The following is a 16,722-nucleotide window of genomic DNA, read 5'->3' on the forward strand; positions in this document are numbered from 1 at the left end:
ACACATACATTAATAAAACAAAACATGAATTAATTAAATCATATTGAAATTGAAAAGAAACAATATTGCTAACGACAATGGCGTTACAATCTATGACTTGCTGAACTTAAAGTAATTAAAATTACTAAAATATTTTAAGTCCGGAGATGAAGTTATAGAAAAACTCTTATAATATCATTTAACTTATTACAATATTCAACATTTGGTTTTGTAAACTAAAAAAGGCTTTTATATAGGTTAAGATCTATAAAATGATAATGAAGTTTTATAACAAGGGTTTCAGACGTAGCTTCTCAACATTAATTGATACTTATATAAAAGATAGATGCCAGTACGTTACATTAGGTGATACAATTAATAATAAGCTTTCAAGCGGATATGGGGTGCCACAAAGTTCGGTGCTTGGTCCATTACTGTACTCATTATATGTTCTCAGTTAAGGATGTGTTTGGCGATGATACAGGTTATAAAGGGGGATGAGTATTAATTGATAAAAAGGGTAAATCACGATTTGGAACTTTATAATAAGTGGCTATTTTACAACAAATTAAAGGTAAATATTGAGGATACTAAATACATGGTGTTTAAACAAAAAGATTAGGAAATGTTGAAAAAAAATTTTTTTTTACACGAAAATAGAACATGGTACGAAGACAAGTGTTGTCCCAAAAATAATTTTAAAGTTTAGCATGACCGTTTTTTCTTCATTATTAGGTATAAACTGCGTATTAATGATTAAAAATTTAGGCTAACTAACCCATCGTGAGAGGGATTTAGCAAGCTTCGTGGACCTGTATTCAATCTGTTCACTTCCTACACCTACTTTCAATATAATGTTCACTCGGAAGAACTATTCCATGAAAGTCAGTTTGTTAGAAAAATGAGAAAGTAAAATAGACGGCGACTCGAGTAGCGAAAAGGAAACAAAGTTTTTGTCACGTTTTATTGGAAAGTGAGTGCAATATGGAAAATTCAGAGCTTCGCCATGTGTCACCGGCACGTTTACTTCCAGAACGCAGGATAAATTTATAAAGGAAAATCTCATTCCTCGAGAATACAAGCGGATTTAAATTTGTGCACGTACGCTGTCGTTTGGAAAGAAATACGTCTCCTGCAAGGGTGTTCATGCGTTTCTCTATCTCATGGCACATCCACCAATTTGTCACAATTTCAAGTCTCAGAAAATTTTAGAATGTATTCGATTAATTTAAGAAATCAAGACTGTAAGTATACCGGAAATATTTCGAGGAAGCCACATTTAAATGCATTAAATACAGCGTCCACATTCATTAATTGGCATTTTCAGCGGCAGGAACCGACATCAAACTAAATCGCTCGAAATGCAATTTTAATTAAAATTTGTGGTAAACTGCCGATTGCGAACGGCTGTTTTTGGTCAACCTGATGAAGGAAACATCTACACGAAATTTGCTATAATAATACGCTATAACGCAATTAAAGTTTTGACTTACTATACGACTTACAAATATACGGTAAACTATTATGATATTAAATTTCAAAACGCCCTATTCCCAGATATAAGATGTCTACCTTCTACCCAATACAAACTCAAATACTTTGCTCGTCATTTAACGATTACAGATTAAAAATGTATTACAAAATATAAAAAGCCACCTAATGTAAAGAGAAATGACAACAAGGATGGCTGGTGCATTTGCGCTGCAGTGCTGCAGAGCTCCCAAAAAATTAATAATTAAAAAAAAAGAATAGGAATTAAATAGTCTAACCAAAATATTTTCTTTTATCTCAATATCGCAGTATTATACGGTGCGGCGCGTTAAACATAAAAACAATAGTGCGTGTGCTTATATTCACTGTGAACTATGGAGGTAATCTTTAAATTAATTGTCGAAAAATATTCAAAATTCAAAAATTATTAATAATTATTATTATTAATAATTTTTGAATTTCGTGGATACAATTCTAAGCGAGCAACTAAAAGATTTTTAGATATTTAAGGATACTTCCAAAGAAATTCAGAATGTTCTGTTACTTAGCATTCTTGGCGCTTGTCAATTCTCCGTTGTTGGTTTGCAAGAATTGCAGAACACCTTAAAATTTTTCCCACGAACCGCCAGTGAATGTGAAGTTCCCTCTGCCATGATTGAATGTTTATTAGAGTCTAAAGACTAATAAGATCTGCCAAAGGTTCAGTTTTGGTTTGCTAAGCGATTCATAAATATCTCTTTCAAAAATTGCGTTATCTAATGACGAATTTCCCGTTAACGCGATGTCATTATTATAGTGGCGCTAATAAACAAGTTTCATTTCACAATCGCATGTTTCGCGGTATGGAAAACACCCCTATTATCATATTACTTTAAAAGAAAAATGTTAGTATCATATTTAGCAACTGTAATAGCGTGTTACATGTAACGTTATTAATATTCATATAGTATGACGTGATTTAAATTGCGTGTGAGTTTCTTAATACGCAAAAGGTGTTATTAGGAGTCTAATTATGAAGGCACACTATTTTAGTTCAAATTGTTTCATTGTTTTATTCTGCCAGTACGATTTGAATCGCATAATTATTTTGTTTAGCCCATTAGCATGGAAACGCGATATTGGTATTTGTATTCTTCGCTGGTAGAAAATGGGACAACATTTTAAAACTTTAGAATTTTTTTTTAAACTGCATAATTTTTTTTCTTGTTGTTTTATTACAATTGTTTATTATTTTATTTATTATTTTATTATTTGTTTACCAAACTTTGTACATCCATCGCCATAGCACCGCCCTTTCATTATATTTTTTCTTATTAAATAATGGGTCAAAAATTTAAAGCAAAAATAAGCATCTGAAGAAGTTTCTCAACGTCAAACCGCACGAATACATCCAGTGAGTCACGTGGTAATCAGAACTGACAAAAGTCAAAATACCATCCGCCGTTAAAACCTACTCAAAACATTCAATGGCAAACGTCTGAACTGCGTACGCTTCATCGGTGCTAAGTTCAATATTTTAGAGTAGGGAGTAGAAAAATATAATTGTGCTATGAATGGACTCAGAAAATTAAAGAGCACATTGTTTTTAACCTTAACAATAACGCAAAAGTAGTTGCAGCGGAACTAATGGTCCATAAAAGGACAGCTAAGAAATTTTATAATAAAATTAAAGAAGCGAAAAACCTGTGCACCAGACCAGAAGCAATGGGACTAGCTTTTCATTATATGCAGAACATGCCACTACTGCATATTCCAGTCCAGGAAATATTTTATTTTAGGCAACTCTGGGTGCATTCCAAATGCACAATCTTAAGAAGAATACCGGTCATTTTCATACTTATCATGAAGGTGAAGGTCAGAAGGGACCTAAAGAAGTGTGCACATTTCTGAATGATTACATAACGAATCATATACCCCCTGAAATCACTGAACTGCATTTATTTTCCAATGTATGTGCGCGGCAGAACCGAAACCAACCAATGGTTCGTTTCCTTTTAGCATTATAAGCAACCAAGAGATTCAACAAAATCTATCACTACTTTTAAGTAAGATGACATTCGTTTCTGCCCCGCGACCGAGATTTCGGATGTGCAAAACAGAATTTTAGATAACATGACCCAATTTACACTCCAGAAGAACTATTTACTGTGAAGCGAATCCGACACACTGGCATTACTTATTTTAAGAACTGGTGCCCTAATTACAATAAAAAAAAGTGTAACAAACTATCGTCAGTTCCTGTATGAAAGTGCTAATCCAGGATATGTTAAAACCTGTGAGTATATAGATGGTTTACACTCCCATACTTTTAAAGTACTCAAAGAACATTATTTTGAGCAGCTCACCTCTGCTCTATAATAAGGCATATCAAGAACCTGTACCAATTAACGAAAAAAAAAAGTGGACATCAAGAAGGTAATGACATATACAAACGGTGAAGTCTGGGAATTCTATTACCACATCACATCATGGAATACCACAAATCCTGAAAATGATGATTGAGATGTCTATTTTAAAAATGTATTTTTTCTTTGTCCCGAATAAACATTAAAAAAATCAAAATATTCACTAGTTATTTGGTTGAGTTAAAAAACCCTACAAGTCCATCCACTCTTTTTATCTGCCATTCGTAGTGCATTTTATTTTTTGAAAAACTACCATTAAAAATACATTGTAAACCAGGGGACCTAAAATTTTTCTACGCAAGCCTAAATCATATTCGACTAGTTTCAATGTTAAAAGGTTTTTATGGATTTTCTGTAAACGCTGATTTATGGACTTGTACGGTTTTCGAACTCACCGATTCAACTATTATAAGTATTTTAATAATAATGAATTGACTGAAACCATAAATTAGCTCTATAAAGGTAAGGAGTGACTTAGGTACCACACAATGTATGACCGATATGAACTTTATATGGCGAAACGTCAATCGGCCCCGAAGCTACCCATGCCAACCGCCACTATAGATTTTCTGAATAGGGTAAACAATAACTTAATTAACCCTTGGATTATTAAAACGTCTGCTTAATCTATGGCGTACACTGCGAAATATTAAATTTCGCGTTCATCAAAGGTTAACTTAGAAAGGGAGGGTTGCTTCGTATCTCCTGGGACTTACGCGGTTCCTTTTTTTTGCTGCTGTCTGCTATTATATTTCACATGTTTACGACGGTTTGTGTTTAATCATTCATCCGAGAAAATAAGAGAACAAAAGATTATCACGTTTCTGTCTAGGTGTCAATGTTCATCTCGAACTGAACATGAAACACCAATCTGAGTGTCAAATTTGCGGAGGTTTCTCTTATATGGTAGATCAGTCAATAACTAAAGGAAAAGGTCTTCCCATTTTCATTAGTTTTACTTACAGTCTGTTTCAATCCATGCACTCATTTTTGATTCAACTTTGATTAAATAAGAATTTGTGGTGAATATTCATATAGAAAAAATATGCTTTTTCTTCCTTAAATTTTGTAAGACTTCTGTTTTGTTATCTGTGCACCATCACTAAGTTGAGGTTATGGTTGCTATATAACAAGCAAAATTAAAAACAACTGGCTTTAGAACAATACAATGCAATACAACACTTTTATTTCTATCTGCAATAATACGTTGTATACTGACGTAAAAAAAAATATAGTGCATCTTCTCTGTGTTTAGGGATATCTTCTACAAGGCATATAGCCTTCAAACAAAGCACAACACAGTAGTTATAAGACACAAAACACTAGCCGTTAAAATATATATATATATAAACCACATTCGTTCATTACAAAAAGCAGGAAAAGAAAATAATTTTTATCAAAAAACATCGATCACAATATTTCACATAAAGTATCTCAACCATTTATATGCATATTATATTTGGATTATTATTAAAAATAAATCTTGAGCCATACTGTTGAATCAGATTTCTCTGATATTTATGATCGTTAAAATGTTAAGCTAGACGTTGCACCCGCCACCAAATATCACATCCTCAAAAATATCGGTAGTACTCTATAGCAATTTTTTGGAGCACTTTTCGTTATTACTCGTTTTAATCTTGTGGACAATCGAAAAATGGTGTACTAAATCTTAACTAAAATTCATCCATATCTGTTCCATCTATTTTTCCCGCAAATTGTGAGAATGCACAACATCATAAAATCGAAAAGCAATTTGTCGTCAAAACATTGTAACTTCTTCGAAGCAGACGAGAGCAGTCAAAGTTTTTACCATAGCATAAAAAGATCGTTTTCTAACACTGGCGCTGGAACGAAATAAACCAATCTGAAATGTGACGCTTACGACCTTCACGACCAAAGTTCCCGTAAAATTTAGCTTTAATTTCAGTTTTGTTACGGAACATTGTTACCGACACCCATTTGACGTAAACCGACCTTCGTAAAAGTGTATTTTATTATATACGGACCGGTTTTTCTGAACAGAAACTAATTCCTTGCGCCATTCGCTTTTTTACAGCCTTACTGCGGTAGTGTAAAATATATTTTCCATGAAAAAAGCCCAAAATATGTCAAATAATGTTCAGAATTTGCAGAATAATGAGGAAGGTGGCTTAACAACAGGAGAGAGGAAATGGCTATACCAAAAGTAATAAACCTAGGTATACGCCAATCTACCGCCCAACTACCTATACCGATATCAGTTTGATAAAAAAGGAATCTGTAGCTGTACAGGCCCAAGTAATAGACACAAAACACTATCGAAAGCACAGAAGGTGTGGTAAAATGTTCGAAACATTAGAAGATACTATAAATGGATGTCGGGCCCTAACATACTATAAGTGCACCTAATGTAAATGCGTCACCAAAAGTTCCCAAACGATCTGAAAGTTTTAAACTTATTATCCCTTCTTAAAAAATACATGAAACCTACATCTACAAATCTATCGGAACAAAGACTAAAACGAACAAAAAGTCCTACCCAATAGACTCGATTCTGCCAATCTAAGATAAGCTTAAAGGTAAGGTCAATCGAAAGATTACTTTAATAGCTCTATAAGGAATCAAATCCAAGAAAATATGGAAATAAAATTACCCCGCTAGTCATTTTTTTAACCTGTCCTGTGCCTATATCATTGATTAATCTAGAAAAAATGGAGATAGAAGATGAACTAATTATTTTAGTAAAATCGGATGTTTATCACAGGCAATTCGCTACGTATCTAAAAACAATTACAAATAATATTTTAGGGTTTTCTGTACAAGGAAGAATACAAAATTTCATTCATTGCAATCCATTGCGCCATTACAAATCAATGTTTTTCCATGTCTTTTTTGAACATAACAGATCTGAAGAATTTGTAGTTTACAAACACAAACAAAAGATTATTGCAGATTGATAATGTGCAAAGATTATTTCGAAAAATTCTAACCGCAAAATTTTCTTTATCATGCGAAAAATGAATGCTACTATTCCGACCCACTATTTTTAAGGCAAGGGAAATAACCATTTTTTGGAATTCACTGAAAAATAAATTGATCCATTTATTTTAATTTTTTTTTGCAGCAAAAAAAGATTTCGGATTTATCTTTCCGTTTGCTTCAAGCGTTTACTTTATTCGACATACTCAAGATGTTTTAGTGGTCCGCAAATACGTCCGGTCCCATATACAAACACTTACATTGGCTTTTATCGTCACTTTTCTGCGTTTACAGACGTCACGAATGGCAGCGTCTCCGATTCTCCGAACGTTTGGAAACTTTCTTTATCATTTGGCGTATGCGAGTTGAACAAATTGTATTAAATTTACATCAAATAAAGTTCCACGTACAAAAGTGGATCGTCAACGAAGTTGGCTGGTAACTAATTACAAAATTTTCCTGCTCGGGCGAATTATCGTTCTTGCTAAAGCGAGAGTGACAGCTCAAATTAAAATTTCTATTCGGAAACGCGACTTAGTAAATTTATGGTTTAAGGCGATATATTTTGCAGATCGCTTCTTGCAGAATTACTTGTGAAAACTCAAAAAAATAATAAGTATCTAAAATGATTATAAAGCTTTTCACCGTCTCATGTAGCAACGATGAATAATTTTGATTTTCTTATTACACAAAAGAATTTTCCTGTCAAAGGGTTATCCCCAGCGATTCTGAATAAAACTAAAAAACGTTCGAGGTAAGCGCATGGGAACCCATTAGAGTTTTTCGCGTCTCTCCGTCGAAACTAATCCGCTTTTAATTACGTACAGTATAATTTGAGTCGGTTCGAACGGGAAGCTAAAAACTTTCCTGGCCCGCATTCGGGACGAATACGCTTTGAAACATCATCTGGGGATTAAAATGAGCCCGTAATGCACTATATCGCAACTGACAAACCCCGATAGCTCTGCCGCTACAACTGTCAATTCGTAAATTCGCTTATTTTAACCTAAATCGATTTCTCTGCGCACACTTAATTGTTTTTCTCCAAATCATTTGAGATCGCTTTTTGTTCAGCCAAACACTTATATTCGGCAGTTGGCAGACATTTTAATTTTAGCCATACTCACCAAATAAATCGCAGTATTATTTCCATTCAAGGTGGACCAAAAGCATAACATTTTTTCTTTACTAGATAATACTAAATAATTTTTTAGACATATCACAAAGTCTTAAAAAACAATTCAAAAAACGTAATCTCTTAAAATCGCAAAAATATTTGAAAAACCAAAATCGATCGTTATCACTGAAAATAAAAAGCGATCAAATCGATAGGATAAGCCTACGATGTAAAGAAATCTACTCATTTTGAATTTAAACATTTTGGCTACCAAATTTAATTTAATTTAACGAAGGAAACATCGGTGACATTAATATTTTGTGCAAAAAGGCAATTATAACTGTCTTAAAAAATAGTGTTTTATACAACAAGTGCGGTAAACGGCATATGAACTACGAATTTATTAGGCACGAGCGGAGCGCAGAGGAGAGAGTGCTTAATAGTGACTTAAAAAGTTTACTAAATGTTTTGCATACTATACTTTTTCTACGACCGTTAGTCTTTGGGTCCATTTTTGCAAAACAATAAGAATGTAATCACTGACATGACCTTCAGAATTGACAAACGTCAAAATTAAAGCCGTGCGGTAAAATCTCCGAAGACATCCGAGTGCTCTGGTAATATTCCGGAAATGTCCGAAGAGGTTCAGATCCATGGGACAAGAAACTCACAAGGTAAAGTGACGCTTATCGTACCCTAGGTCGGAGTATAATTAGGTATTTTACAGAAGAGAGTAGAAAAAATATATGTTTTTATGACAATTTATTTTAAATAAAGACAGTAAAATTGTTAAACTGCTGCTTCGACAGGAGGGAATAGATATTGTTAAGTCTCTCTGAATGTTAAAATGAATTAATATATATGAGTCACTTGAAAATTCTAACCTACGTAAACAGTCAAGAGTTAGTTTTGATAAGGAAATTTTCAGTCATAAATTATACATTGTGGCTGATTGCATAATTATCTTGCTAGGAAACTTTATAACTATTTGTCTCCTTCAGTGAAAGAGTGACGTTGTGAAAATAATAATATTCTGGAAAGAGATAGTTACTGCGTCATGCTTTTTACAGCTTAAATGAGTTTTGCTTCTGTGGCCGTAATTTATTAAATTAACGTTTGTTTTATGCAATGTTTAACCATTACTTTTTTAAATTTTTAGAATATTGTATACGCAAGTCTAAATGGAAATAAATTGTTTTTTAATATGAATTTGAATTTGAATCTTTCGCGCACGCCATAAATTCCAAACATTGGAAATGGACCGATAGCAAGCTGAATTAAAAAATACGTATATTGTATGTACTGTATATTTTGTAATCTATCTTTATCTTTACACATTAGGGTTTTTTCAATAAAGTTCGGGGATGACCTCGATTAGACAATAAACTCCGTCACTCTGTGGTCACACTGCGTACTTTTGTTCTATTATATGAAAAACAAATGAAAAGAAAAACAACTTCTGCCAGAGTAAGAATAACAAACAATTAGCGAATCACAAACATCTCTTTTATTTCTTTTCCAATACGTGGTTTCGAAGCTGCATTAATTTGATTTACCTCTTTCGAAAACTGACCAACCCGAAAAATTTTAAGAATTATATTATTCAACAGCAAATATAACAAATGGATAAAATTATCAATCGCAATGCGGGTTACACAAATTACTGTAGTATTTCATGTCTATCACAAAAATTCTTACCTTAAATAAGAGCAGCACACGCAGACGATCCAACTACATCTTGAACAAGAAGACTTTAGGTCACTTTGTCAGGGATAATGTCAATAACTAAAAATTCTGTTTGTCACTGAGGTCGCATCCGGAATCATCTTAGGTCCCTAAAACAGAATGTAAGTTGCATTTTTTGTGAATCACGCAGACTTCAATGTTAAGATTTTCTTGAAAGCGCGTCTAAAAATATCACCCATTAGAAACTTTATTTAATAAGCACCGTCGGCCAAATAAGCGGGAAAGAAAACATATTTTTACTTTCTGCGATATTAATTTTATGTTCCCCAGAGGCTCTTTTAGGGAATCGTAACGACTTTAAATGAAAATTCTTTTTTTTAATGAGGGGGAGTTCGCCGTAGTCGTCGAATTAGGATGGGATACTTTGGGGTCGTTTTTTGCGTAAACAACTCTTTATGAGAGGCAATAAGATGGTTTTACGACATAAAACCTTTTCAGAGGTTTCGCGGTGTGTACTTTGAGATAATTTACCGGAAATTATTTACAGCAAATCGATTCCCCGTTTTGTTGAAAATTAAAAAGAAATCAAGTCCTACTTTATGAGTTTCAAACGTGGAAAATTAAATATGTAGTTGCTTATTAAATACCTTAATAATTTACCAAAGTATAGTCGTAAGAGCTCTCCGAACTTCCGTATCGGACTTTTGCCGATATAACCGCAGCAGTTGTGCAACTTTAAAAATCACGTAACTTTTTGGGGCTTAGATGCGGTATTCGACTACCATTTAATGTTACGTCGGGGAACACGAAAACTCGGATTAACTTTCTTACAAGTTCGCTGATTGGCCACGCCAGATGTTTCCGGTCGTTTTGGTTAGTACGTGAGCGTCAGTGAACTGCATCTAAACCGGAGTGGGTCCGGTAATGCAACCAATATCAATTTTGTGGAGAAAATTTTATTTAGGGGAAATGGGTAAAGTCTGTTCATGGATATAAGAAAGTGACTAACTGATACGAATTAAGGAAAGACCCGGGCAAGATGTAAGAATAAAATATGATCGAACACATCCGTACTTTGCTTAGAATTTAATTATTTGGGGTTTTGTTAGGAAATATACTAAACAATATTTATTTCTTCATGTCAATCTTCTTCAATCTACAACAAAATTACAAATTATTTTTAATACCTACTTAAATTACTTAAAATTATTCAAATATTATATCAGTATCACTATGGCTATCATCGCCTGTTATAATTATTGTTTGTTCTATATTATTTGCAATATGGATATACTGGATTGTTCTGCTTTTTCTATATGTTTAACAGAATTTGCCTAACTTTGTGGAGGGATGTTAAAAACTTCCGTTTCTATAAGTTTGAGGACATTGGAGTTAATACGGGGAAAAACATTGTTACGACGAACGGCAGATTTCAGTTGGTGCCAAACTTGTTCAATGGGATTAAATATACAGTGCTAAGGTTGAAGCCTTAAAACTGTATGCCCTAGATTTTTTGCATAATTATGACAGACGTATTCCTTTTGTAGGTTCAAGCTTTATAGAACATCAATTAATTGCTTTTTGGTATAATCTTCGTGAAAATAAATGTCGTTATTATACATGTAGTTTCGGATTGTTGCTTGTCACATGAGGAAGGGGTTTTAGTCAACTGTCTACATTACAATGGAACCAGTTTGATTTTAAACCAACTTTCAAATAAATCAGCGGTGGTGTCTTCATGGTAATCCAGAGAAGATTCTTTAATATTTCTCGCAGGCAGAGAAAGTCCATTTGGAATTGAACCATCTTTAGAGCCAGCATGAAAAATAGTTATTCTTTTTCCTCTTTTTGATGGCGAGTTTGTTTTACACTTATCAATTGAGTCAACCCAACCCTTTTCATGGTATCATAAGTGTCGAACCAGGTTTTATCCAAGTATTATATCTTGATCAATTTCATCTACACTCGAGAAAATGTCAGCATCGCTTCTTTTTTTCCTCGCTGAAATGGGATTATTCACAATTTACCATACAGTTGATGTTGGAATTTTCGTCAATGTGGCCGTTTCTTCTAAAGATGCTTGCTTGCTAGCACGACGTTCAATGAGAGTCAAATAAACATTGTTTATAACTTCATTAGTCTCAATATAATATTACACACGAAATAAGAATGACCACTAATAAACTTAAACCAAGTAGTATACCAAATCAAAGAATATTAAACACAGGTGAATTTAAATTCCGAAACTTTAGGCAATAATCTTGTTGCATGGTATGTTAATGACCACCCTTGGATAATCCCATTCGAAAGCAATTGGGCACTTTCTTATATCTATGAACAGACCATAGCTTTTCTTTATTATACACGTTAGCACTAATACCAGATAAGTGTAATAAGAAATTCCTAAAAATTAATCTTGTGTATGTAAAATACCTATTCATAATTTCATTTTGTTGTTAATAAATACATTAAGATGTAAGTCTACATACCATTACTTATCACATGGTCCAAATTTGTTTTATAAATACATAATAACTCGAGTTATTATACTTATAAATAAATGATTTTATTATTTGTATGGCATGATAATATATACTTGTATATAGAGACTTAAGAACTTAACTCAAGAACTATACACCCTTGTTGGATAAGTCTCTGAAAAACACACTAAAATTTTTTTTGCTTATTGCTTCAACTTAAAGTTATGGCCACCGGAGACTTTAACAAAAGAGAGGGAAGAGAGAAGTACTATTAGGCATTTTTTAATTGACAACGAATTCTTATTCAGAAGTACTTAGAACATAACTATACCAATTTTTATAATGTTTCAATACAGGGTGTTTGAAATATCGTTTGCGCCCCGCTTAAGGCGTAAGACCTTTGATTGCGGTTTGATTTTAATAATTTCTTTTTGTTGGATAGATCTCTCAAAAACGCACTAAAATCTATGTTTCTTATTACATCAACCTGAAGTCACGGCAAACTGGGACTAATTTTTGATGTCAAATGTCAAAGGGATTTCTTTAAGAATAAAGGGTGAAAGAATTCTTATTCAGGACTACATAAAAACTAACTAAACTAATTTGCATGAAGTTCGCTTCAGCATTACTCCTGTGGAATTTTTGTTTATGCCTCAATCCTGATAATAATTTTTTGCTGGATAGATCTTACTAAAGAGAAAGGAAACGTTGCTTCCGTTTACCTTGAAAAAGACTTTTTAAGGGACATTATTCTTTAGTATCATCTTAAAATTACAGCATTAATAAATCTTAGTATTCGAAAGATGTAAAAAAAGAATTTCACTGTCGAATATTCGCTTCTCCATGGCAAACTTGGTTTTACAAAGGCAACAATATGCCGACTTCAACCAACTTTAATATATCTGTTATTTTCATTTCTAATCTCTCTCTAATTATATTTAATTTTGTGACATCCATTCAACAAAAAAGTGTTATCAAAATCGAGCCATGAACAAACATTCTACAAGAGTAATGCTTAAGCGAGGCGCCCGCGATATTTCGAGCACCCTGTATTGGAACTTCATGGAAATTAGCATAGTTAGGTTTTATGTAGTCCTGAATAAGAATTCGTTAACACTTAAAGAAATCTGAGTCACAGTTAGTAATGAATTCAGGTTGATATAATAAGACACATAAGGTTTAAGTGCGTTTTTGAGAGATCTATCCAACAAAAAAAATTATCAAAATCAAACCGTAATCAAAGATTTTACAACAATGCACAGTCTTAAGAGGGGGCACAAACGACATTTCAAATACCTTAAAAAGAAACAATATTTAAAAATAATAATTTTGGTAGTAATGTCCCAAGTATCTCCAATTATTTTTAGCTTCTTCAAGAAATAAAATAGAAATGTTTATTTTAAGAAATGATACTCGTGAAAAAAACAGATACTGCTACAACTAACTAATCAATTTTAAAACTTTAGAAAATACTTAAACACCTTGAATTTCTAAGTATATCAATTTGCATATGTTTTTTAGGAGATTTTTTAAGAAGATATATTATAATATTTTTTTACAAATACTTGATGACACTATTGTTTAATCATTGAATAATTATGTAAACGATTTTAGTAAGAATTATATCGGCAAATAAGTAATTCAACAGCAACAACACCCCTTTCTATAAATCAACAAAATAAAGACAAGAATACTCAATACCGGTCTTTATTGTAAAATTTGCCTCACTTTCCTTTCACGCCATTGCAATGCAATGCAATATCATATGTGATGCGTCTTAACATGTATGATTTTAAGAAATTAAAACAATAGTCGTATCTTATTTTAACAGCCCTGACAAAATCCAATGGTATAAGGAGCTTAAAACAATCGTCGAAACACTTTATATGCATTCAAATAAACCCACCGATCAAAAATTATAAATTTAAATTCATTGGGTAAAGGGTACATATGTGAAGTTTAATTTTTCAAAACACGTTTGGTTATTCCAAAATTTCCATTTTCAACTTCGCCAATGTAAAATCAACAACAGACGAGCGAGAACGCTAAATTTTTCTTTCGGTTTTGCATTTCGGGAGGTTAAACATTATTTAACGCTCAAAATGTCGATCGGGCTGACGTTTTCCTTAAGCCATATATAAACATCAGGATAATTTAAAATGTACCTCTTTTTCTGATAATAATAATAATAATAGTTTGTTTTAGTTCAATTTTAATTAATTAATTAATTAATTTAATAGTATATTATGCATCAACTCTTTTATTAGACACTCGGTGTGCTGCACTTCGATCGTATCTAGTGCCATTTATAAACATGTTGTTTACTATATTTTCCCTAGGACCATTAATTTTTGAGTGCATTTTTGCAAAAAGCACGAATAGATTCACTGAGTGCATCACAGATCACCGCATAATTGGGTGTTTTACAGTACGGAGTAAAACAATACATTTTAATTTGATTTATGTGTAAGCGAAAAATATCGTAAAAATAAAAATATAAACTCAACTCAACAAGTGTTGTGGTGAGTACTAATTGCAAGTAGTTAGTTAGACATTATGTGGATTATATAAAAAAAACTGAAACTTGGTAATTTATAGTAGTAATAGTGATTTTTAAATGAACTACATATATTTTTTTAAGTGACTAAAATTTTCAGCCTGAATTAGAACAGCAAGCGAACGAACTTAAAAACTAAGACAAAATTTTGCAGTTATATTTTTATATCAATATACTACATATCAACTTAGTTAATATTACAATGAAAATCCATAAGAATTGTAATTTCGCTTCCCAATTAAAACTCAATTAATAAAATTTAAAACCTTCACCACTGCACACAGGATTTTAATCGAACTTATTGATGTAGATATCATTGTTATCATTAAAAGTTTTTCAAAATGTTACGTGGAGAATTACTTTAAAAATGGCGCCCCCTATTCTAATATTTTGATGAAAATTGCGCGAGGTAAAGAACAGTCCTGTTTGCTTATCGCACTCGACGGATGGGCTTGTGTTTTTCAAGTAATTATTGTTTGCTCTTGTTACCGATAATTAGCAGAGTTGTTATCTTATTACTAGAGAGTAAATATTTGAATTGGAAAACAGGCACGATAAATCAGATAGCGTTAAAATAACAGTGTCGATTGGTGTCCTGTTTGGCTTTTACGAGGGGTATCTGCAGACCGGATTTAATTTTACTGTTAGTAATAGCAATTGTACCTAAATATAATTACACAGTTCCATGTTGCGCTAATAAATAATGCCGATTACGTAGTCAAATTTAATTTAAATTCTAGGCGAAGTGACCTTAGAAATGAAATATTTCATTTTAAATTCTTAAATCTCAAGTCAAAATTACAATTTTCAACAACTCTTGTGTGATCTCTGAAAAAGTGACTCAAAAAAAGCGCCAGAATAACCTATAACTTCTGGTATTGTGAATGTAAATCACCAGTTACAATGTACCGGTTAGTTCCAAAATTATATTTTCTAATCCCAACTCTAAATCCGAATTATCTTAAACACTCGTTTATTAAACACTTTCTCCGTTCGTATCAAACACACTAGTGAACATCGTCTATCAACATTTTTTGCATAATATAAGAGTATGACAAGCTGTTATTTATTTAACACTCGTTATTCCCAAATCGAATACTAAAATTACTTTATTATGAATGTGGTTAATTATTATGAAAAACATCAAATAAATTTATCTTACATGAAAAAATTTGTCAAAGTCTATTTTTTCTACTATTAATGCTTCCGTAATATTATTCCGCCCTAATAGTGTGCACCTTCACATTAAATTTCGCAACACTGCCTTTAAAACTTGCATTCTCAATTAAGTGTAACTTTTAAAAATTATGTAAATAACGGGTGATTCAATAAGAGTTTCCACATTACAATCTGAAATATTTTTGAAACGCCACTGTAACGGCGATATCAATTGGCCGCCACGATCATGTGATCTTACTCCCCTAGATTTTTTTTTGGGTATCTAAAAAGCAGAGTCTATAGAAATAAACCAAACACTATTCCAGAGCTGAAACAGGAGATTAGACGCGAAATAGCCGGCATAGAACCTGAATTGTGTCAAAAAGTGATTGAATCACCCTTTATTATAAATGTGCGATTTCTCTTCTGTAGTGTCGCGTAGGCACAGATTCATTTTTTTAATTCATAATTGGTTCTGAAACAATAGTATATTATGCAATAAGGCATTTGAATCACGAGATTATTTGGCACGAGCGGAACGCAGCGGAGCGGGTGCTTAATAATCCGCGATTTTATTAAGCACTTGCTCCGCTCGTGCCAAATAATCTCGTGATTCAAATGCCGTTTATCGCACCTTTTGCAAAATATACCACTTTTTCAGAACCAATTATGAAGTAAAAAAATGAAACTGTGCCTACGCGACACTACAGAAGAAAAATCGCCTATTTATACTATTTGCATAATTTTTAAAAGTTACACTTAATTGAGAATGCAAGGAGGTGTTGCGAAATTTAACATGAAGGTGCACAGAATTAGGGCGGAATGATATTACGGAAGCATTAATAGTAGAAAAAAATAGACTTTGACAAATTTTTTCATGTAAGATAA

The 16,722-nt window shown here is 32.6% G+C and overlaps 1 protein-coding gene across 15 annotated transcripts in view; it reads right to left on the bottom strand.

Moving 5' to 3' along the window:
- The window catches only part of LOC132701198 (eye-specific diacylglycerol kinase-like), a 204,652-nt gene that overhangs the window by 134,518 nt on the left and 53,412 nt on the right, over positions 1–16,722 (bottom strand). For 12 of the 15 annotated variants that reach the window (XM_060668940.1, XM_060668948.1, XM_060668950.1 and 9 more), the window contains one exon: positions 9,652–9,788. The exons of the other annotated variants lie outside the window; for them this stretch is intronic. The gene's annotated coding sequence lies outside the window, so the exon portion shown is untranslated. The remainder of the gene's footprint in view (positions 1–9,651; positions 9,789–16,722) is intronic. 15 annotated transcript variants of the gene reach the window in all.

This window comes from Cylas formicarius, unplaced genomic scaffold, assembly GCF_029955315.1.
Source record: "Cylas formicarius isolate icCylForm1 unplaced genomic scaffold, icCylForm1.1 PGA_scaffold_4__25_contigs__length_36172078, whole genome shotgun sequence".
Taxonomy (NCBI): Eukaryota; Metazoa; Arthropoda; class Insecta; order Coleoptera; family Brentidae; genus Cylas; species Cylas formicarius.